This window comes from Xiphophorus couchianus, chromosome 6 (genome assembly GCF_001444195.1).
Source record: "Xiphophorus couchianus chromosome 6, X_couchianus-1.0, whole genome shotgun sequence".
In the NCBI taxonomy this organism is placed as follows: Eukaryota; Metazoa; Chordata; class Actinopteri; order Cyprinodontiformes; family Poeciliidae; genus Xiphophorus; species Xiphophorus couchianus.
In genome coordinates, this window is record NC_040233.1 from 27,902,971 (window position 1) to 27,925,668 (window position 22,698).

Genomic DNA, 22,698 nt, shown 5'->3' on the forward strand with positions numbered 1-22,698 from the left:
CTCTTTCATTTCTAGTAGACATGACCACATCGACCCAGTTGGACCCTCTAACAGTTTTTCTCTGCTGCATCTTTTGGGTGAAAGCTGCTTCGTTTTGCCTCCTGCCGTCTCCCACCGGATCGTTAAACTTTACGGTTTAGTGCGGTCATTCTCTGTCCAGCTGCAGAAATAAAGTCGTCTCAAAGACTAGACAGTAGCCGGAGATTTGGTTAATATTTTTTGGTATTTTATCTTTTATGTACTTTCATTCATCGTCTATCCTGTAAATCTCACTGACTGGTGGTTTCTTCAGGGTTGTGTCGTTTAAGAGCCTGAGCTGCTGCTGGGATCTGGGTTTGAGGCTCAAAGTCTCTTTTTGTGTAGAAGTCTCTACTCACTGCTAACGCTAGCCCACAGTTAGCTGGCACTGGCTGGACGTCTCCACAGTGGACAGATTCCCAGTCCAGCCCTGGATGAGACAAAGATGGAGGTGATATAATATTCCTCTATAATATTCCTCAAATCCCCCTGCAGCTCTGTCCTGGTTGTGCTGTACAGTTCAGTTCAGCTTTGCCTGAATCATCTGCGGTTAAACTAAAGTTACATGAAGGTTTTATCGTCCGTTTCCTGGCAGCGTTTTGAGTTTCTCTGGGCTGTTTCCATCAGAGAACGGAGGAGAATCCGCCGACCTGAGCCAGGTGACAGCGCGGCTGATTGAAGATGATGTGTTTACTGACACGGGCCATGGGTCAGCACCGCCACCGAGGACGGATGACACCAGAACACGGCCGGCTGCTCCTGGTTCTGAGTCCATTAACTGCAGAACAAGGCCCTTCATGCTGGTGTTCACTGAGACACCATAGAAAACAGAAAACACGGCTTCACTGGCTGGAACCTGGTAAATATTTGACCTCTAACAGGATTTAATGTGAAGCTTTGACATTATTAAAGATCCGATGAACGCTGTGGAGATTTCTCTTGCTAACTCATGACAGTTTATGATCATATTTAGACTGAGTTTCCAGTAAACTGTCTCCTCATCAGTAACTGGACAGGTTGACGCAGCAGCTGATCTTTAAGTGACTGATGCTTCAACAAATGTAGGATTCTCTCAGGCCGCTTTAATCCAACTCCGGTCCGTTTGCCTGGAGAGTCCGGTTCGGTTGGGACGTTGTGGTCCGCCTACAAACCTCGGTCTGGATTTGGTCAAAGTGAATTCTGGTTCACTTTGAATGCATGTGTGAACTCTAAGCAGACCGGAGACCGCTCCAAAAACAGGAAGTGGACTAAAGTGCAGTGCATTCTGGGTAAACAGAACCAGAACAAACGAGCTAGTCTAATGTTAGCAGCAGAAATGTCTCCTGGTCTTTAGCCAAAGACTAAAGAGAAATCCTCCAACACTAAAATCTGACGCCTCCATCTTGTTTCCATCTGGTGAAGAAGGAAGTTGCTCTCAGCGTCTTCAGAGGTTTTTGAGTCGTTTCCTTCAGTGGTTCTTGGTCCAGCGCCCCCACAGGCCAGGAGGGGAACAGGTTGGTTTGACTCAGAGAACCACAGCAGCTGGAGGTGGAGCAGATGATGGAGTTCTGGTTCCAGTAGAACCGGGTCTACCGGACCATCAGGAGGGAAAACAGCCCATAACATGACAGAACTGATTAATTTACTAATCATTTATTAACAACATATGTCTGTATTTGACTCATGTGACTTAGAATCAAGTCAGACTTAAATCACAAATTGAATCGATTTGCATTCGACTTGATAAAATGAAAAGACTTTGGACTGAACTTTGACCTCCACACATAAACTGGTGACATTATGTGAACTTTAACTGTTCTAACTTGATATTTCACACCAGGTTCCTCCGTCTGTCTCTCTCTGCTGTCCTGCAGCCCAAACGAATGGCTCCTCAGCTTCATCAGACGTGATGGGATGTAACTCCATCCTTTGATTCAGGTGCGTTGAAGCATTTAAATTAATTGAGTTAAAACTTGTCTTGAATTACAGATCGCCACACAAGCAGTCCCTTCTATAACACACAGATCTAGAGGCATGTAAAAACTTGATGATGGTCACCAGCTAATATTATCTGCTTTGTGTGTGTAACCTTTAAGGTTGAAATGTTTAAAATAAGCTTGTTGCCATGGGAACCATCTACAGTGGAGATTAAATTAACTTTGCAGGGTTTTTTCCTGTTAGATATTTTTTATTTAGAACAGATGCTTGTGGAGGTACCAGAACTTTCTCCAGGAACAGAACTGGAGAGGAACAATCTAGAGTTATAGATCTGGAGTTGTAAATCTATTTACAGATCTAGAGTTGTAGATCTAGAGTCAACATACAGTTTCCACCAGAGATCAGGATGAGTGTATTTTACGTGTATTTATTTGCTTGATTTGTATTATGGCTTTATACAAACTTTAATGTTTATTGCTTGTTTTATAAATGGTTATTGTTTGATGTTTTAAAGCACTTGGAGCTGCTGAAATCTGCTATACAAATATGAAAGCTCTAACTCTGCATGCAGAAACCTTTTAAACTAGTTTAAATAATAATCATTTGAGCTTAATGTGCTGTTTGACAACAGGGTAATTGGAATATTATTGGATTGAAATGACATTTTGTAATAACAACATTTCTTCTGAATTGGCGCCGTATAGATAATTGAACTCTGTACGCCTTTTGCTTCTCCTCCAATAAATCTGATAGATTTTGCTTCTTAGGAAATAAATGTGGAAGTTTCACTGATGTGAATTAAATAACGTTTTGAGACGACTGTTAGTGTTTTTGCTGTGGTTAGAGCCGGTCTGCAGACGTCTCTGTTCAGCATCAGTCAGGCTGATCCTGCACTGAGATTCAAATTTCACAAAGTAAAAATATACATAAATATCTTTCAGAACATAACATCCAAACCTGATTCGTGAGTTTTAATCTGTGAACCCAGAGCTGAGTGAATATGTTGAGTTGATCTGATTGTCCTCTGCAGAGCGTCGTCTTCGCTAACGCGGCGCCTTGCAGGGACTCGGTGACAGGAGGTTAAATGAAACGACTCGACCTTTCTGCCTTTAAATAGCTGGGCAGGAAAACTGGGCTGTCCTGCAGCCGTCTGCGGCTCTCAGTCTGCCTCCTCCACCCAAACTTTACCCTTTACCCACAGGGTGGTGTGTGTGTGTGTGTGTGTGTGTGGGTGTTAAACCTCACAGCATGAGCAGTTTGCTTAAATTAAACCACCATCATCGCTTTACTTTCCAGATTTCCATCTAATAAGCAGTTAGTTCCTAAAATATTTTTACATATTTTTCCTTCAAATAAATACCGTAATCCCTCCTCCCTCTTTGAGCTCTACTGTGCTGCAGCTAGCAGCATAGCAGGCTAGTTGTGAATGCTCAGGCTAGTTAGCATGCACGCTAACTTAATGCTAATTAGCCGCCACTTGGCCACAGATGACGGCACATAGACAGTTTTCCTGTAACAGTAAGTTGTTTCTCTGCCTCATGTAGGAGGATGGAGTCCTGCATGAGGATGCAGTCATATATTGACTGCATCCTCATGCAGCAGTCAGTACATGAGGATGATTGACAGCGCTAAGCCCCGCCCCGAGCCTCCACCAGGCTCTTCTCTTCAGGTGTCACTTCCTTAATCAGAGCCGCGGCGGCGTCTCAGCGGGTCAGCCAGGAGGAAGAGTCTGATTGGATCAGGAGTATCGACCAGCTGTCCTCTGATCTGTTTTACAGTCCGACTCCTCCACAGCACGGTTTCCAGGTTTTCCAGTCTGCCTGCCAACTAATTACAGTTAATTACTGTCCAGGCTGCTCTGCATTCATCTCCCTCAGTCTGCAGGAGGAATGTGGGAAAGGTGCTGCAGACGCTGACAGATAAACACTGACTCACATTTAAAGGTATGAAAAGGTATTTTTGGGGCAGAAACTATAGTTGCTTCTTAATTTTAAACTATTAATTTCATCCAATATAGATTACAAAACAAGATTCACAATAAACTCAGTGTTCTAGAATCTAGAACAAAGTTCTTAATTTAAAAAATTAGAAATATTGCTGTTGCATGTTTTATTGTAACTCCAATGGGGAAAGTGTCAACTTTATCTTCTCTTACAGGACATGTATTATTGTCATTTAAGAGAATAAATGACAATAATCCATGTCATTTACCTCATAAGCTGTTGAATGATAATTCAACAGGTTATTTCCACCTGAACACACTGCTGCTGGTTTGAACCTGCAGCTGGGATGAGTCGACCTTATCTTTCCCAGTTTTCCCTCCTGGTCCGTTGGTGGAGTCAAACCGTGACTCTGGTAATGTGATCATCTTTTCTGCCTAATGAATGGAGCAGAACTACTTCCTGTGACGCTGACATGGTGATTCCAGTGGTTAGGGGGCGAGCGCTGAGTTCAGCCACAGACGATGAAGCGTTTATTCCAGCCGCTGAGTGACTCAGCTCTCTGCCGCCGATGTTATTAAAGCAGCAGAATCAATATTGAGTCTTGATTGGTCCGACATGATGAATGCTGATTCGGTCCAGGACTTCTGATTGTAAAGCAAACTGCAACCAGAATGAGAAACTGGAGACGAGAGGTAGACGGTTTTAGGATCTGCAGCTGAAACTAAACATTAACTTTCACTAAACATGTTTCTTTTCTACACTTGTGAATTCAAATCAGACAAAACCTTTTCTGTTTTAGAAAGATATTAATGCAAGAGTAATGAACATTAAAAATGTTCCTTTAAACATTTATTTCCTTTGTATTTGGTATAATTACAGGGCCTGTAATAAATTAATCACAATTTAATTGAAAAACTCATGCTTATGCTGCTAAATTATAGAAAAGACATCTGGGCTTAAGAACAAAGATATTTACTGTTTTAATCTATTATTTATATTATTAAACCATCATATTGAAGCAAAGTGTTATTCTATCCATTAAGCTGTTCAGTGTTTCAGAAATAACTGATGATTCATGGAGCTTCTTTAGAAATATGGACCATTGATGTTAGCATTAGCTGCTACATGTTTAGCATTTAGATGATAGTTTAGACTTGAATGGATTCACTGATGTGCTAACACAACAATTGTCTTTCCCAGCGTCCAATCAGATCCGTTTAGAAGCAGAAATTAACTCCAAGTGGGCCGAGAGAAGCGGCTCCGTCTTCCTTCACCGTTAGCGGTTTTTTTTCTTGTGCGTCAGATTTATGGTTGTACCAGAAACGTGAATACAAAGGTTCCGGATTGGGACTTTTGAATGTAAAAGAAAAATAAGTGATTAACTGCGCTAAAATCTTTAATGTGTTCAAATCTACGTAATTAAGAAATCAAATTTAACATGTTAAAACCCCGGCTGTGGTTTATGCAGATGTTCATAAGTAAATTTTCCAAGTCAAGTCACTGACTGTTTGGATTCTTAATCCAAATGGTCCAGGTTATTACCTAAAGACAAATACTTATCTTAGTACTTATCTTAGGCTATTTGTTCTTTGACCAAACTTACATTAACATTTTATTATTATCTTTAAATCTCTTAATTTTTATGAATAATTATGTCTTAACCTTCTAATATTCAGAATGCAAAAAATGACAAAAAAAAGTTTATGTTTATATTATTTTGTAAACTGATCAAATATAATATTTACCCTATTGGAAATACAAACAGGCATTTTGTTTCTTGCTACTTATTACATGACATAAAAATTGGTGCTTAGATTCGAGTCTCTCGCTACGAGTCCAAGTCAAATCTCAAGTCTTTCGGGAACAAGTCGAGTCTGAAGAGTTTTATTTTTACAGGTGGAGACTAAGGAGTGCCATGGCTCTCTCATAATGAGGTTGTTTTGAGTAAAAGCAGTAAGATTAGGTCTATATCTTCTTTTTTTAGTTTTGGGAAAACATCCTGATCCAAAAAGAATCTCACGCTGGTCTCTCTAATTGGGTTGATGTCTCTCATTGGTTGTGGGTTCGACTCCGCACATCCTGCTGTTCTTCCTTCATCCACTGATGTTTACATGGAGCCTTACAGCAGGATGATCTGCTGGGGAACAATCCTCTCTTCTGTGATCAGAGCCAGCAGCACGCTTAATGAGGCAGCGGCGGCGCCATCAGCGGACTCCCGCAGACACAAGTGGCTCTGAATCAGTGGGACAAACAAGTCTGAAACCGCCGGTGATGTTTCATGAGAAAGTTGATTCATGCTGTAATTAACGACACATAGATGACCTTCCAACATTTCCATGACGCCTGCGCTTCAGCAGTTTGCGGTTCGCTCTTGAACTTGACCACATAGAGAGGCTGTTTGCCTCAGACGTCGGATTAATGTGCAAATTCATCCGGAAGAAACACAACATCATGATGTCAAGATCAGTGTGGAGCTGCATGACAGTTTCTTTATAAAAACTGAAGAAAAAAGTGAATTACTGTTTCTATGTTTTCTGTAAAGAACAGCCTGAAGTTGATCTTTCTTCCTTTATTCGGCATTTCTTGGCTCTCCAGAAATATACAAAACCTTAAGCTGTTTTCCCCTGATAGTCTGGTGGACTCAGTTTGATTGGGAACCAAAATTTCAACACCTGTTCCATCTCCAGCAGCTGTGGTTCTTTTTCTCTCTGCTCTGAGACAAACCAACCAAAACCTTTGAGCAGCCTGTTCCCCTCCTGGCCTGTGGGGGCGCTGCACCAAGAACCACTGAAGGAAACCACATGAAAACCTCTGAAGACACTGAGAGCAACTTCCTTCTTCAAGAATGTAGTGGCGTCAGATTTTTGGAGAATTTCTTTTTAGTCTTTGGAAAAAGATGAGTCATTTCTCCTGCTAGCGCTAGGCTAGCACATTTGTTTTGGTTGTCTTTACCCAGAATGCTCTACGCTCTAGTCCACTTTTTGCTTTTGGACATATGGATTCAAACCGAACCAGAGTTCACTTCAACCAAACCCAGACCAACATTTGTAGGACCAGAGTCAGATTAGTGTTCAGACCTCAACTCCTAGACAAACTGAAGTCGGATTAAAGTGGATTAAACAGGACTGGTGGGATTGAACCTTTACGGAACTCCTCCTTTCCTAATTTCACATTTCTTCATGGCACAAATCTGAACTTAACGTAAAGCTGAAACTTAGCAAAACATTTTCCCCATGTTATAAATGGTAAAAAAAAACAAGTTCCTATGTCTTGTTGAAAAGTTATTTCTATGTTAGCTTAGTCTTATTTCAACTGTATTAAAATTTCTGCAATGGAAACTTTACAAACTACTTGGTAAGATTTTTGTGTTTTTGCAGTGGAGAAGCTTAAAGCAGGATTATGTTAGAAAACATCCCAAGCTTTGAACATCTCTGATCGGTTCATCATCTGGAACTGCAGACGGATCTCAGGTTGGTCTCATGGCTGTGAAACTAAACTGGGAGCCAGAGGATTCCCATTTCTAACTCCCAGTAAACACGTTGTCCTTGGTGGAAAATACAAACGTCGTTCCAAACTGTTTACTCCAGATTTTCATAGTGACATGTTATGGATCAAATTTTTGTTAATTTTTGGTCATGAAAGCAATCAGAGAAGAGCTCAGCGCTTTGCTAATGACAGGCAGATTTGGAGGCTTTTAACCGAATCAGTGCAGCGAGAGGTCGCGAAAGGTCACGAGGAGCAGGAAGGGCTTCGGTCTGCTCCAGTGGTCTTTGGCACTCCAATCAGGTCAGGAGCAAACACACCCAGAGCCACAGCTCCGGGCTGATGGGGCCACGCACCGCTGATGGGTCCAGGCTGATGGGCCCAGGCTGATGGGTCCAGGCTGATGGGTCCAGGCTGATGGGTCCAGGCTGATGGGCCCAGGCTGATGGGCCCAGGCTGATGGGCGTCTGTCTACCCCCCACAGGTGCTGGGATGAGGGATAGTTACTCTGACCTGCAAACAGAATTGAAAGCTAAGAGCCCTGGAGAAAAATAATAGCTCTTTCTAAAGTCTATTTGTTTGGAGGGAAAACAAATAGCAAATGGAGAACAAACTTTATTTATCGAGAGGATTGGCTGTGATAAGGTTTATATAAAAAATGCTGAGGTTGAATACAACAAAACAAAGCTTGACACCTACAGGATGTGAACATTTTCTCTTCTGTCTGGTTCAGCTGAGGAGCAGCAAACAGTTTCATCTGGAAACTTTCTGCAAAGATCCTTTAAACTTCAGAAGTAGAAAATTCCTCCAATCAGCAACATTTTCCAGCTCATTCAGGGCTGGCGGTGCTCTGATGTCTCCTCCCAGTGAGACATGAATGGACGTCTGAATGGACTTTGGCGTTAGTGCAGCTGAGATGCTGCAGGTTTTTCCTAAAAGCTGGTCGATGCTCCAGCCTGCTGTGCTAAAGAGTGAGAACTAAATCTGGACAATGCTGAAGGATTTTTGGAAGATAAACTCAGTAAATCAGTTTTCTGATTGTCTGAAATACCAGAATATGAGACAAAAAAATAAATTGTAATTTTGGGTTTGATGTGTTTTACTACAACATAATTTTAAGATGTGTAATTTTAAAAATTTGCAGAAACTGGATATTGCATCCAGTGCTACAAGATTTCTTTAGGTGATGAATAAATAACAATCAGTTAAATTACACAGTAAGTGATAACAAACTACATACAGTGTGTAGTGCACTGTTTTCCTATTGGGAATAATGGGAAGTTATTACATTTTACTGTTGCGATTAAATGCAACAGCATCTAAGTGTTAATGGTGATAAACTGATCAGAACTGAATTTGGATCATATCATAATTCATATAGCTGCATATGAACTGGACCTGCTGGTAAACTCTGTTGTTTTGGTTCTATATTAAAAACCAAACCTGAACTGAATTTTGTTTCCTTTTTGGAGGAAATCATCCTGCAGCCAGTTTTCTCTTTTATCTCCTGGTAAAATACGTTTACTGCTTGACCTAATTATAGCGTCTGACGTCACCAGCTGAGGGCCTGCTGCTTCCTGCCGCCTGTAAACAGAGGAGCCCACCTGAACGAGACCCACAAACACAACACGGCCCCGATGTGCTCCGATGACCAGGAAGCGTCCGGACATGGAGCCTACAGCTGTCTGCAGCTTTATGAGCAGCTGAGTCTTTAATTTGCTCCAGAAGGTCCTGGACTTTACCGCCGTGGCGCCTGCTGCCTTCATCTGCCCCACAACCAGCGCCTGCCGCCGGCAGAAGAGCAGGAGGTGAGAGGAGGAACATGGAGTACGAGGATTCAGTTTGGTGTTTGTTTTTTTTTACTTTGTGTTTGTATAACTTTTATTTAAAATAATAATGATATAAAAAAAAGAGAGGTTAGGGACCTGAACTCACATGTCAGGAGAAAAGCAGGATCAGAAACAGAGAAACTAAAAACCACCAAAGCTGCTAAACGGCACAAGAGCAGCGCGTTGATGGAAACGTTTCAAATTAATTCTGTTTTATTAACAGATTAAACATGGACAGCTGTGTAAAACTATGAACTAAAATTGGTTTTTAGAAAAGGTAGAAAACTGTTAGAACGTGCTGCTGTTTTGTAGAGCTCCCTCCATCCTGAGGTTTACCAGTAAAAGATAAAAATGTCCAGTTCAGACCAGCAGAACCGCATGTGGTCCTGCTGATGGTCCACAGTGGTTCTGAATAACTTTGGTCAGAGAGCAGAGTTTATAAATATGAACACAAGTTTAAGCTCACATTTTGTTTTTCACTCTAAACTGACAGTAATGCTACAAAAACTAAGAATTCTTTAGTGATTAAATTAGAATTAATACTTTACTATTAGGCCACAATATTTGTCTTTTTTCTTTTACATTTTCCTGAAATAATGGTCCATTAAAGATACATTTTTTATGTTTTTTTGGTAAATTTGATGTTTTTCTTTCTTTCTTTTTTACTCCAAATTGTAGTTCATCATAAATTCCTAAAAACATTCAATTTTTATAAAATTAAAAAGTGTAAAATGTGGTAAGCTATGTATACTTCTGAAAGATTTTAGGAGTGACTGATTGTAATTTTCAAGCCGATCAGTATTTTTTGAAGCCTGGCCTGATGACTCCAATCTTTTTGTCTGATCAATTGTTCGGGTCTCTAACAACACGGACAGCGGCTGATTTTCAGACCTTTGCAGCAGCAGATAAGATCAGTTTCTCATGTAAGCATCGGCCGATCGTTGATCTCTGATAATTAAAGGAAATAGATTAATCGGTGCCGCCCGTAAATATTGTTTAGGTTTCGGGTTGCTGGAGATGAGAACGTTTCCAGAATCAAATGTGGAAACAGATAAAACTCAATGCAAACTGGGTCATTAACGGGACAACGGTCCAAATCAGCATCAGATCTACAACAGAACGGTGGGAAAATGAAAGAATGAATGTGCTGCAAAGGCCTAGTCAAAGCCTGAATGACTAAAATGATTATCCCGTGACCATGAGAGGGCTGTGCAAGCATCAAATGCTTCATATTTCTTGGAGGAGATTAAAAGAAAAAAGAATAACATCCAGTTTTCTTCTTACTCTAACACAGTGTCTTCCATCTGAGAGGTCAAAGGTCAAAGATCCTCTGCAGACGTTGTTGTTAGCAAAGAGCAGCTCTGTGAGCCGTTCTCGTTTTAATGTCTTACCCCGAGCGACTCTTTCATTTTCATCTTAAAAATGACTGGTCTCCCGTCGGAGAGCCGCTAAGTTATATAAAAGGTAATGAGGGAAAATTAAAACGACGCGGCGCTTTGATGGAGTGGCTCAATTAAAGCAAGAAAGATAAAGAGACCCGAGGGGAGCCGCGTCTTTGTTCGCCTTTGTGTGGTGAATTACGGCGCGGCTCGGTTTGAACCGTGGGCCGAATCGTCGGGACGCCGCCCGAAACCGACCGGCTGGCCGCCGAATCAAAAGGAGAAATGATGAAAGTGCTGCTTGTTCTCCCAGTTAAAGAACAGCAGCTTTACTCTTCACAACGCCAAACGGCGATCAGCAACTGCAGACTTTCATAATAAGTGAGTTAAAATGGCCAGCTGTTAGGGCAGGAGGATTTACTTTATTATGGATGTAAATCCCTAATCTCAGAAAAAAAACATCCTGGTTTTAAGGTTAAATGTGTTTTTATGGAGGAGATTTTTGCTGGTTTAACGAGCTCCATCCAGACGCTTCGCAGCTCCAGTTAGAAAATAATCTTTGGTTTGTTGAGAGCAGGACGTGAAAATCAGTTTTACTGCATTTTAACTGATTTACAGACAGAGATGCATTTAAAACGGCTGATTCAGGTTCAGATCAGGGCGGCGTCTGTTAAACAAAAAAAACGTTTTATTCAGTGAAATGATGGAAAATCTGTTGAAAAACGATGCAAGTTCTCGTTCTGCGCCTGTCGGATATTTACTAATTATTATGCTGTAGTTGTAGTTATATTTAGACAGCTAAATATTTAGCTAGCTAAATATTTAGCTGGTTTTTAGAATGAATATTTTGTTTTTTAAGCTTAATATTTAGTTAGCTAATATTTAGCCACCTCAGATTTAGACAGCTAAATATTTAGCTAGCTATTTTTTAGCTAGCTAGATGTACATCTAACTAAACATTTTGTTAGAATATTTAGCTAGCATTTAGCTCACCAACTAAAGTTAGAAGCTAAATATTTAGTTTGCTAATAAAACATTTAGGTAGGGATTTGTAGCTAGCTAGCTAACATTTAGCTAGCTAAATCCATAATCCATATTATTGCTGTTAATTTTTGACTGTATTGTTACAAATGGCTCTCCATAGGTAAATATTTATCACATCCTGCATACGAACCGGCCGCCATGTTGGCTACAAGCTGAAGGCTGAACGCTCACTGGACATCTGATCAATTCAGAGAATGAATTCAGTTTTCTCCAGATATTCTGCTTGGGTTGAACTATAAACTGCAGTTTAACGTGGGAAATGTGAGTGTAATAAAGAAAAGCTACATGCGCTGAACTCTGGAAGACGAGTTTTTGTTTGTTCCCGACTCCTCAGGCTGTGACTTCCTCCGTCTCTCCGTACGTAAAGCAACAGGCCATGCAGCAGGGGAATGGGAAACGCACAAACGTTTTATTATCCTCCAGTGAAGTGAGTTTATCACCTGACACTCAGCTTGCACTTTGTCTGCCATTCGCTTTGCACCTGACAGCCATTATCAAGACTTCAAAACTCCCAACACTTAAAAGCTCTCTTCCTGTATCGACCTACTTTCTGCCCGTTTTACGTTGTTTTTTTGCAGCGGGTTTGATTGACTGGTCAGGGGTCCAGTTGTTCGGCGTGTCGGTTCTCTGCCAATTAAACCCGGAGGGAGCGCGGAGCGAAGCGGGCAGGTGGTCTATAACTAGATTCAGCTGGGAAGCGTTTACGTCACAGAGGTGACTTAGAAGGAACCTCACCTGTCGAATCACAAAGTCTTAAACCTTGTTGCCCTGAAGCAGCAGAAGGTTTGAGAATGCTGCTGCCTTTTGCCCCAGATGCAGGATCGTTTAAGATGCATAAAACATCAGTCAGTTTGCCCTCAAACGCCCAGCTAACCTCTAACATGTTTTTATTTTAAAGTGGAACTTCTGAAAAATATAAATCCTCTGACACAAAAGCAGAAAAATGTCAATTTAAAGGGGCGGTATCATATAAAATGGACTTTATTGATCTTTCCATTATGCTCTAATTTAATTCCTTCATCAAGTGTTGCTTTGATTCTTTCATGCATGTTGGAGAAATCCTGTAATCTCCATGGCAACCATTCAGCTGCACTAAACACCTGGGTGGACCTAGCCCCGCCTCCGAGGACAAAGCTCCTCCTCCACTCAGCTCCTTCAGACTAGCCAGCAGCAATTAGAAAACATCCACTGAGCTCATTATAGGAGCTCCTTCTTTCTCAGGCTATGCTGGTAAAGCAACATTTCTTTAAAGTCATATTTTATTTATATAGCATTTTTATAACTGAAGTTACTGTGGTTACTGATTGTGCTGTAAACTTTCACCTCTTTACCTCCGTATTAAACACAAAACAAAATGCGATTTGAGTTTGAAGCAGTCTGAATGTTATCACTGTCCTGCTGCTTTGCTGATTCTCAGAGGATTTCTCAGTGAAACACAGATTTCTCTGAGCCGTCGTTTTGTGACGGAGAGATGCTGCGTTGTTTCTTCATTCTCTCCGTTCAGTGAAGGAGGACGAGTGAGAGCTGCTGGCGACCCGCCACGCTTCAGTTAGCTTCATTTCAGCTTCACATCAACGCCGAAACACAAGCAGGCACAGATACCAGAACCAAAACCACACACACATACACACACACACACACACACACACACACAGTGGATTATGGGCGCTAATCTCCTTTCTCTTTCATTGTCCTGCTAACTTAAAAAAAGAAAATATGGAAGGGATTTGCTCCGCGCTGTGCCAGATGTAATAACACAGATCCAGGAGGGCTGACCTGATGGGACCGCATCTGTGTGTGGGTGTGTGGGCAGGGGTGTGTGGGTGTGTGTGTGTGTGTGTGTGTGTGTGTGTGTGTGTGTGAGCATTGCAGCAGCAGATGCAGGAATCTCACAGCATGTGGCCGTCTGTGTTTCCTTTCTGTAAATGAAAAGAGGAAATCTGCTTATTGTCTGTGTGTGTCGAGGCTCCAGTGGAGCCGCAGACAGATTAGCAGCATTAGCAACATCAAAAACAGCGCCGGGGTCAGAGGTCAGGGTGGCTGCAAGCACTCGGCGGTGGGTCTTATACATGAAATGATGAAATAAAGATGAAGAAACATATTGGCAGGCATGGAAGAGTCAAAACACAGAGAGGGAGCTAAAATCTAATCAGAGAAGGTTTAGGCTGCAGGACGGCCTGAGGTTTGACTGAAAGGAGAAAATGTGGCCACTGAGGTGTAAATATTAAAAAACTGATACATCTTCAGATTAATTTCACATATTTACAGAAAACAAACTGCATATTTTCTCATGTCAAAAATTGTGTATTCTGCCACATAAAAATGATAATTTGCAGAGATTACAAAGTGAGTATTTTGCAGCTAAATGTCAGACGTCCTCTGGGATCGGATGGTCGCTCTGGAAACGCCGTTCAACCAGAATCCTTAGAAATGATCCAGATGAGAATCTCATCAATTTACCACTTCATTCTGAGAGGATTTCTGGCATTTTATTAGTTTTACGTTGACTTTTTATCAAAGAATAAGTGCAAGATAAGTATTTCTAGTCCTGTTTTTAAGTGAGTCCTTGTTTTTAACTGCACCTGAACTTGGTGGTAAAATGTTTCATCGCCGTTTTTCGCCTCTTTTCTTGAACTAGCTAAATATTTAGTTTGTAAAAAGTATTTGGTTGAAATGTGACATCATTCATTTAATATTTAAAAATTATATCAACAGATGGACCAAAATATAAAGTTATGTGACATTTTAGTATTTTAAGGACCAAAATGAAAATAATTCATAGAAATAACATAATTATATGGAATAGCTAAATTTAAACTCCCTAAAGATGACAGAGCTGCATCTAATTGTGATTTTTACTTCCAAGCAAGATGTGTGCAAGAATGAAGAGTTTGTTCTCTCGTGGTTTTAAAGCATTTTTCCATAATTGGTAGAATCTTGATTTGAATGTCAAATCTGACAACAGAAAACACAAAAATGTTCAAAGAAACATCTTTTATAGTTTAGGAGTTGGTCTTTTTCTGTTGTTTTTGAAATGTGTGTGTTTAATTTCAGGCGAACAATTGATGCTGCATGAATATGGAGCAGAAGAAGAAGAAAAACATTTGAGTGAATCTGATTTCTCATTTATTTCAGAGAGAAAACTATTCTTCCTCGGAACATTAGACATTCAGACTCGGCTCTAACTTTTCTCTCTGCCTGCTGCGGTTCGTATTCCTGTGATTTATTTGTTGGCTGTTGATTATTTTGCGCTACAGTGAGCAATTTATTATCTCCCTCCAACATTTATTGAGTGTCCGGCTCTTCCAGCCACGCATGCAAACATCAGCCGCAGTATTTCACGCTCGGTCAGGTCTGGAGTAAATCACTTTGATTTAAAATAAATAAGTAAGTAAACTGAGAACATTTTAAATCATAATAAACAATAGAAACATTATAAATGTTCTAACCCATAATATGTCTGAGATGTAGAGGAAACTTGTACCCTAAATAAGTTCTTATCTTGATTTTAATTTATTGAATTTAATTTGTTGCTTTTTATTCTGATTATTTTGTCCCTTTATTTTATTCATGAGTGGAAGCGTCAGTGAAAACTGTAGCACTGCTTTAGACCTGGATAGAAATAAAATCATATTTGTTATAGAACCCAGGATTATTACTGCAGCACAGCTAACTGATACAGGAAGTTAGATGCTTCAAGACCTGAAGCTTGCTAATTGCTATATTTCTAAATTCCTGCAGCAGCTATCTATGCAACAGTGCTAAGGCTAACTGCTATTCTATTCTCTAGTCCTGCAGCAATGTGCTGTGCTGCTAACGCTACTATGTTTCCAACTTCCTGTTGCAGTCAGATGACCAGCAGTGCTAACTAGCTGCTCCTTTGCCAACTACGTGTACCACTTAGCTATGCTAATGCTAACTGCTAATTTTCTAAATCCCAATGAAAGAAAACTGCTTTGTAGCTAAAATGATAACTGCTATTTAGCAGTCAGCAAGCTAACTAAATAAAAGTTGTGATGCATTGCTAACAGCAACTGCTGCTTTTCTAACTTCCAGTACAAGCTAGCTGTGCTAAGGTGCCAAAGCCAAGCAACTGCAGCATTATTCCACATTGCTAAAGGTTACTGCTACTTTTCTAACTGGAATGTAGGGAAGCAAATCTAAAAATGAGAAACGTTGACTTTAAGGAAGTCAGTTACTGAAGTCAGTTACTGACAGCAGCACAGATGGGTTCGTTTACAGGGACAAGCTAGATGTCCTGATGTCGGCTTTAAGGAATGAAATGCAGCTCAGCTTTAGTTTCCTGCCGGCTGCGTTGCCTGCTGTCCTTCCAGCTCAAGAAGATACGAGGAAAAACCTGGAAGAGCCTCAGATCTGCTGCTTTCCTCCAGCGGCCCCACAGCCAGCCAAGGGGAGTTCGGCCACACGCAGGAGCCGGGTCCGCCGGGGGCCGCTGCGGGCCACCGGGGGCCGCAGGAGGTTGCTGATGGCTTCCTCTCATTGCTGCCATTCATTTCCTGACCCCAGGTTTTTTACCCAGGAGCCGCTCCTCCTCCAGGCTCCTCCTCCTGGAGGTTATAACTTCATTCTGGCAGCTTTATTTCCTTTATAATTGATTTCCAGACGGCTGAAAGCCTCAACCACAAACTGCTTTTTACCTTCCTAAATCATTCCTGGCATTTTAAAGTAGTCAAGCACAGAATGAAAAAATAAAAGGTAAAAAAAAAACATGAAAGAAAATTATTATTATTGTTTTAAAGGCATTTACTGTCAAATCTCTGGTTTGTTTTTATCGTCTCTAACTGCGTTTCCATTACAAATGTGAACAAAACTTCAATATGAAACACAACTAAAATCACATGTGAATAAGTTTGTCATTAAAAACATGCGGCGCCATCATCCTCCTGCCACTTCCTGTCGTCTTCTTCGTCGTTTCCACCAGTAGAAACGTCTAGCTGTTGATCATGTGACTCATTATGTGTTTCCATTGCAGTTTTGCCCCAAACTCAGGAGTTTCTTCTAAATTGATTCGTCTCCATTGAGCAACTTTATTTTATGGTGGCAACGGGAACGATAACAGGCTCCTTCACTTCTTCAATGGCAACAAGGTTCAACAATTGTTTATATAATAGAAAAAATAATTTCTTTGAAACTGTTTATTTCCAGACTTTAGGCTCCAGTCTTTCTCTGCTGGGCGTCTTCAATCGACGTTCTAAGATATTTATTTCTATCTTATTTTGCTGGAAAGCCGTTCTTGATGCATTACCTGTTATTTGATTTTTAATGTTTGTGAAGGAGAAACATTTCCTGAATAAACATTGTTAAAAAAAATGTACATTCACTTACACCACATTTTTTAAATCTTCTTTTATTTCAGTTCTTTTGGATTTTTTTTTAAAGCTTTGGGTTTATTCTGCCCATATTTCCTCCTTCAGTCAGTAAACCAGTAAAACCACTGAGTTCCAGTCTGCTGGCTCAAACTGGTTCAGGTTTTCTGCTGTGCTGGTCGGGTTAGAAACGGTGAATGGGATCCAGATGGGGACTGGGGCGGCGGACCGGACCGGTCCGGCAGCGGCTCTGACTTCAGGCTGTTGGAGGAAAGTTCATCACCATGAGCTTCTGGCTGCCGTGTCGGCTCGCCTGCAGCCTGCAGCCTGCAGCCTGCAGCCTGCTGCCTCCCGCTGTGTGTGTCAGCTCTTATCTGAGTGTGTGTGTTTGTCAGTGATTATGGAGGAAGCAGATCTGAACTGAACCCTTCAGCTCCGGTTCTGTTCTCACAAACCGGGACCAGGACTTTGCTCCTGGACTCTGCAGCTCCTCGTTTTTCCTACAATGTCAATGTACAATGTAACACAGATAATCTGTGAAAAGATCAAACTATTATTGCCATCTGAAGAAACAATCAATCAGAGCCAGGAGGAGGAGCTTAGTGCTGTCACTCATCCTTATGAATGTGCTGCTAAATGTCCTGATGGCAGCGAAACAATAACTTTGCAGGGCATTCTGGGTAAATACAACCAAAAAAAACAAGCTAGCCTAGCGCTAGCAGGAGAAACGGGTCGTGTTTTTTTTACCAAGGCAAAAGAGAAATCCAACAAACATTAGAGTCTGATGCCGCTCCATCGTTGTTTACACTTCTTGAAGAAGGAAGCTGGACTCAGTGTCTTCAGAGTGTCGTGTCCTTCAGTGGTTCTTGGTGCAGCGCCCCCACAGGTGAGGAGAGGAACAGGTTTTTCAAATTGTTTGGTTGTTTTTGACTGAGAATGGCTGGAAATGTAAAACATGTTGCAACTCTGATCCCAGATCGATCCGAGTCTCCTGGACTATCAGAGGAAACATCCTGAGAGTTTATTCGTTTTAACTGCCTTTTCCTCATTGAACCCATTTATTACAAACTTCGCAGTTTTTTGTATGAGCATGTTTTCTGTTTTCTGCTTCTGAGGAAACTTTGTGCCGTTAATCACTCCAGACTTCTCATGGGACTCTAATTGGATTAACTGGGCTCTATTCAGATCACATGCCATGTGATGAACACACACATCTCTAATCCCACCGTCCCGCTGCTGGTCTTCACATCCACCCACAGCTGGACCTCCAGCTCCGATCAGCCGCTGCTGTCCTGCAGCTTCATGCTGCTGTTTGCACCGGTCTTCATCCGACACACACGCCCACACACACACCCACACACATGCCCAGTCGTCCTCACTGGTTGGGCTGCCACACGCCATCTGCTCCCATCAGGAGAGGCTGATTGATGCGCCGCCCGTATAACGGCTACAGCGATGAGTCATCGGCTCCCGCAGTCAGAAACTCTGTTAGTGTTGCCTGAGAAACCCACTGCTGTTGTCTGAGCTGCACAACAACCAGCCACTCCTTTACAAGAGGAATCACTGATTTACCTTCTCTAACCTCCAAGAACGTTTATGGTCCATACAAAACATGTTCACTACATTTTGGCACAAAGTCATTCTCAGATCATCAGATTTTATTCTGCTCAGTTCTGCCTGTTTTAGGACCACTGTCACTTTAAATGCAAGGAAGCTGCTGCTGGCCACGCCCCCAAACTCAGTGTTTACACTCACATATGAAAATGGCTGCAAACTTTTGCTATCTTTGAAAAGCAAAAGTAGAGCCTCCTGCACAACCAACAAGAATGCAGCAAGTGGTTTCTAGATGATAAGTCAACAACGAAACACTTGTCTTTTCCAGCAGCCATTATACAGCGATAAAATAATAATGTTTTGATTGTTGATTCTATGTTGCATGACTTCGTGTTTTTATTATATAAAGCACCTTGAAATGCCTTGCTGCTGAAATGTGCTACACAAGTAACATTTGATTGATTGATTGATAAAACCAGCTGAGCAACCAGGCTGGAACTCAGTTTGGGTTGCTAGGTAACAGGGTGGGGTTGCTAGGTAACAGGTCATTTCAGAGGTTTTTAAAACTGCTTATTTTCCAGACACCATAAAACTTATTGGTAAAAGACAGCCTGTGGTTTTTTCCCCTTTGTCCAGCGGTTTGTTTTTCAAAAATGTTGAAACCCAAACAGACGTACAAACTGTGTATTATGTGTATTATGTGAATTATGTGTATTATGTCTGCTTTATAGCTGCTCTTTATTATCAGTCAGTGAAACACGATGCTGTTGGGAGGAGAACATCTGAAAAGATCAAATGTTTTGAGGTTTGCTCTTTCTGCCATTGTTGCAGATGTTTCCGGATCAGAATCATCCGTTCCGGTGTCGAGCGTTTCGCCGCCGCCGCTGAACGCTGAGATTCCTCATTGACATGCAAATGAAGCGGCCGACCAGAAGCTCAGGCTGTGGTTTGAACTCATCATGACCAGCAGGGTCTCCTCCTCCTCCTTCCACTCACAGCTGTGAGGGAACCGGCGCTGATCCGAGCTCAACGCAGAACACAGCGCTACCCTGCCGGTACATAATGTTTCTGATGGAAATCAGGGCCTGCAGGGTGGAGGAGGGCAGTGCAGGTGTGGAAAAACGACATGCCAAGCTGTGAAAGTCTGAGAAAACGGTGAGACTTTACAGCAGGAGAGGACGAACTCCGGGTCCAGTTCAGGCGGAGAGGCTTCTCTTTTCATCTGAGATCCATCTTTCACTGACATCTGAGAAAATGTGTGGGATAAAACAATTAATGTTTTAATAATCATGCTTTTCGCTTTCTTTAGACTTCTACCTGTAAATCAGCTAAACGGTTTTAGAGGGCTGGTATCGTGTAAAAGTAACTTTTTTAAAATCTTTCCATCGTGTTATAAATTTATTCCCTCATCAGAAACAAATCTGGAGTATTGATTTGATTTTGTCATGAGAAATCCTTTAATTTCCATGGCAACCGTTCAGCTGTGCAAACGCCCGGGTGGACGTAGCCCCACCTTCAAGACACAGGTCCTCCCCCACTCAGCTCCTACAGACTAGCCAGCAGCAATTAGCAAACAGCTGGTGGAACTGCTGAGCTACTTCTTAGATAAACGCTGGTAAAAACGTTAAAGGGTTAATAGAGGAGCCATGTTGGGATGACTTCCTGGAGGCGGAGCTACAGAAAGAGCAGGAGCTTCTTAAAGAGACAGAGGCCCAATTTCAATGTGAATCACAAAGTAATATTTCAATTTAAATCAGATTTATAGAGTAAAATGGCTCCCTGTGCTTAAAGTACTGTCCCTTTAAGATCACTGAAGGAAACCAAGCAGCCCTGAAGTGGATAAGAGGAAATCGATCAGACATCCAGATTCATGTTTGGACTGAAAGCTTCAGATTTTCTGCAGAAAGCATCAATTTGAGAGCGGAGCGGGTCCATACCGTCCAGCTGCTCGGTACAAAGGCCGGCCGGCGGGACGGCGCTGCGCAGAGGGGGCTGCAGGTTCCTCACACAGGAAGACAATTTTCAAATGTCAAGTGTTTGTGGAATAAATGTCAACTGGCTGAGCGATGGGAAATCAAAGCGTCCTCAGCGAGACTGCTGCAGATATTACATGAAGAAGAAAAATGACCCGGCCCAGTTGGAGTTCTGGAGAACAGAGAGGGGAAAACAAAACAGATTGATTTATTGTAAACCAGTCTGGAGGAGCAGACAGAGCTGTGATGAAGAGGAGCTGGAGGAAGATGCTCTGGCTCTGAGCTGAATGCTTCATCCTTTTACTTTCAAACTGATTCTTTTTCTTTGTTTTGATTTAGCAAGAGTTCTGTAGCTGAAACCTGCAGAGAGTTGGACCGACAACCGATCTGCTGATGGTTTCTGGGGGGAAATGTTCCCGTCATGCCTCGCTCTGAGCCCAGTCCGTGTGATGGAGAGCTGGACTGCAGCTCGACTCTGCCCTCTGCGGCCAGAAACAGTTACTGCAGGTTCCCGTTTCCTCACCTGAAGGGTTTTTACCTTCTAACGAGACTTCAGCAGCTACCTTAACCTGTTATTATAATACATAATATACAAGCTAAAGCCAAGTATGAAGAGGGATTATTGCTGCGGGGTTTGGATATTTTTGTGAGGCAGGACTCAGGAAGTTTTTGTCTAGATTTTTACAGACTGTAGAAAAAACATCTTTTTACTGTCTGACATTTTATCAGTGAAAACTTTTCATCAGTTTCCTGTTTACTCAATGATCAATTCTTTTACAATTTTCTTCAAAGTCTGATTTTCACACGTTACCTTAATATTCGAAAGGGTTAATTAATTACAGCAGTAATGTAATTGTCAGTAAGTTCCATTTTATAGCATAATGAAGTAACTATGTTACCTTCAGTAGTTATGAAAATGCTGTATATTAAATATGACTTAATTGAAATATTACTTCCTAATGTAACACCTTGAAATTGGGCCTCTGTCTCTTTAAAAACTCCTGCTCTTTCTGAAGCTCCGCCTCCAGGAAGTCATCCCAAAATGGCTCCTCTATTAACCCTTTAATGACGTTTTGCTCTGAGGAGGAGCTCAGCTGATGAGCAGTCCCACCAGGTGTTTGCTAATTGCAGCTGGCTAGTCTGAAGGAGCCGAGTGTCTAGATGCAAAACAGGCTCATCATCGCCACCTGCTGGAGTGGAGTTTGAAACTCACATCTGTCCAGTGAAGGTTGTACATCCCAACTTTACTTCTTATTATTTTATTAAACAATCTGAAATTTATTTGCGTAAACTTTAAAATGCTGTATTTTTATCTCATTAACTGGAATAAAATCTAATTATACGGTAAGTTACACAATAAAAAACTGTCATCAAAACCGCATCATCGCTCCTCTTCCTCCTCCTCGCCCCGCTCCTCTTCCTCTGCAGAAGATGACTCACTGTTTGGGGTTTTTGGGAACACAGACGTTTTGATTGATGGCCGCCAGTTTATTTCCGGCTCAGCTGTGCCGCCGTCACCAGTCCTCTGCTGCTGAGCTGTCAAACCTCCTGCACCGACTCCTCCAGGAAAACTCAGGTTTCTCTGTTACGCACCCAAAACAGTTTAAAGTCAAAGTTTCCAGATCTAACTGTTTTTAACACTACAACATTCTTAGCAGCTCTTTACTGCTTGGACGGTTATTTAACACATAACGCCTTGTTCCCTTTAGCCAGTTAACTACAGACAGAATTACAGTTTTTTAATTTTGTTTATACTGTAAATGTTTTCATATTTTAGCTGAAATTGATAATAGAACCGCAGTGAAATACATAAATACTGTAAATTATCTGTTAAGTCCTTCTCAGGATATAAAAGTGAAAAACTGTCGTAGATTTGCTCAGTGTTGCAGTGTAGATGTCACAACGCCGCAGATTTTAAAATCTTGATTTAAATATCAGATTATTTTGAGATATAGAAAACAATCCTGGTTGTAGATGTGCTGTTTTACGTGGAGTCAGAGTCTTTAGGCAGCAGAACAGGTTCTAACTGATTCATAAGGTCTGACTGTGATCAGAGTTGATCCGCTGGTCTGCCGGGTCGAGTCCAGACAACGTTTGGGCCGAACCTGAAGCTCAAACTCCTCAGTCTGAACAGAGAAGGTGTTTACTTAATTTATGTTTGAATGCAGCAGCCAGTCGGAGCAGGAAGGAGCCGTTAGGGAGGAGAGGAGACGAGTTTCCTGCTGTCCTGT

The 22,698-nt window shown here is 41.6% G+C and overlaps 2 long non-coding RNA genes across 2 annotated transcripts; one reads left to right on the plus strand and one right to left on the minus strand.

Annotated features, from left to right (window-relative positions):
• Window positions 1-1,550: 1,550 nt before the first annotated feature.
• On the plus strand, window positions 1,551-6,394 carry LOC114146362 (uncharacterized). Its single transcript, XR_003595886.1, has 3 exons — window positions 1,551-1,935; window positions 3,480-3,878; window positions 4,249-6,394. It is a non-coding gene; the product is annotated as an uncharacterized LOC114146362 (long non-coding RNA).
• Window positions 6,395-18,981: 12,587 nt separating this feature from the next.
• LOC114146363 (uncharacterized) lies at window positions 18,982-22,698 on the minus strand. The gene is made up of 3 exons (XR_003595887.1): window positions 21,908-22,698; window positions 20,432-20,639; window positions 18,982-19,740 (listed from the first exon to the last, which is right to left on the minus strand). It is a non-coding gene; the product is annotated as an uncharacterized LOC114146363 (long non-coding RNA).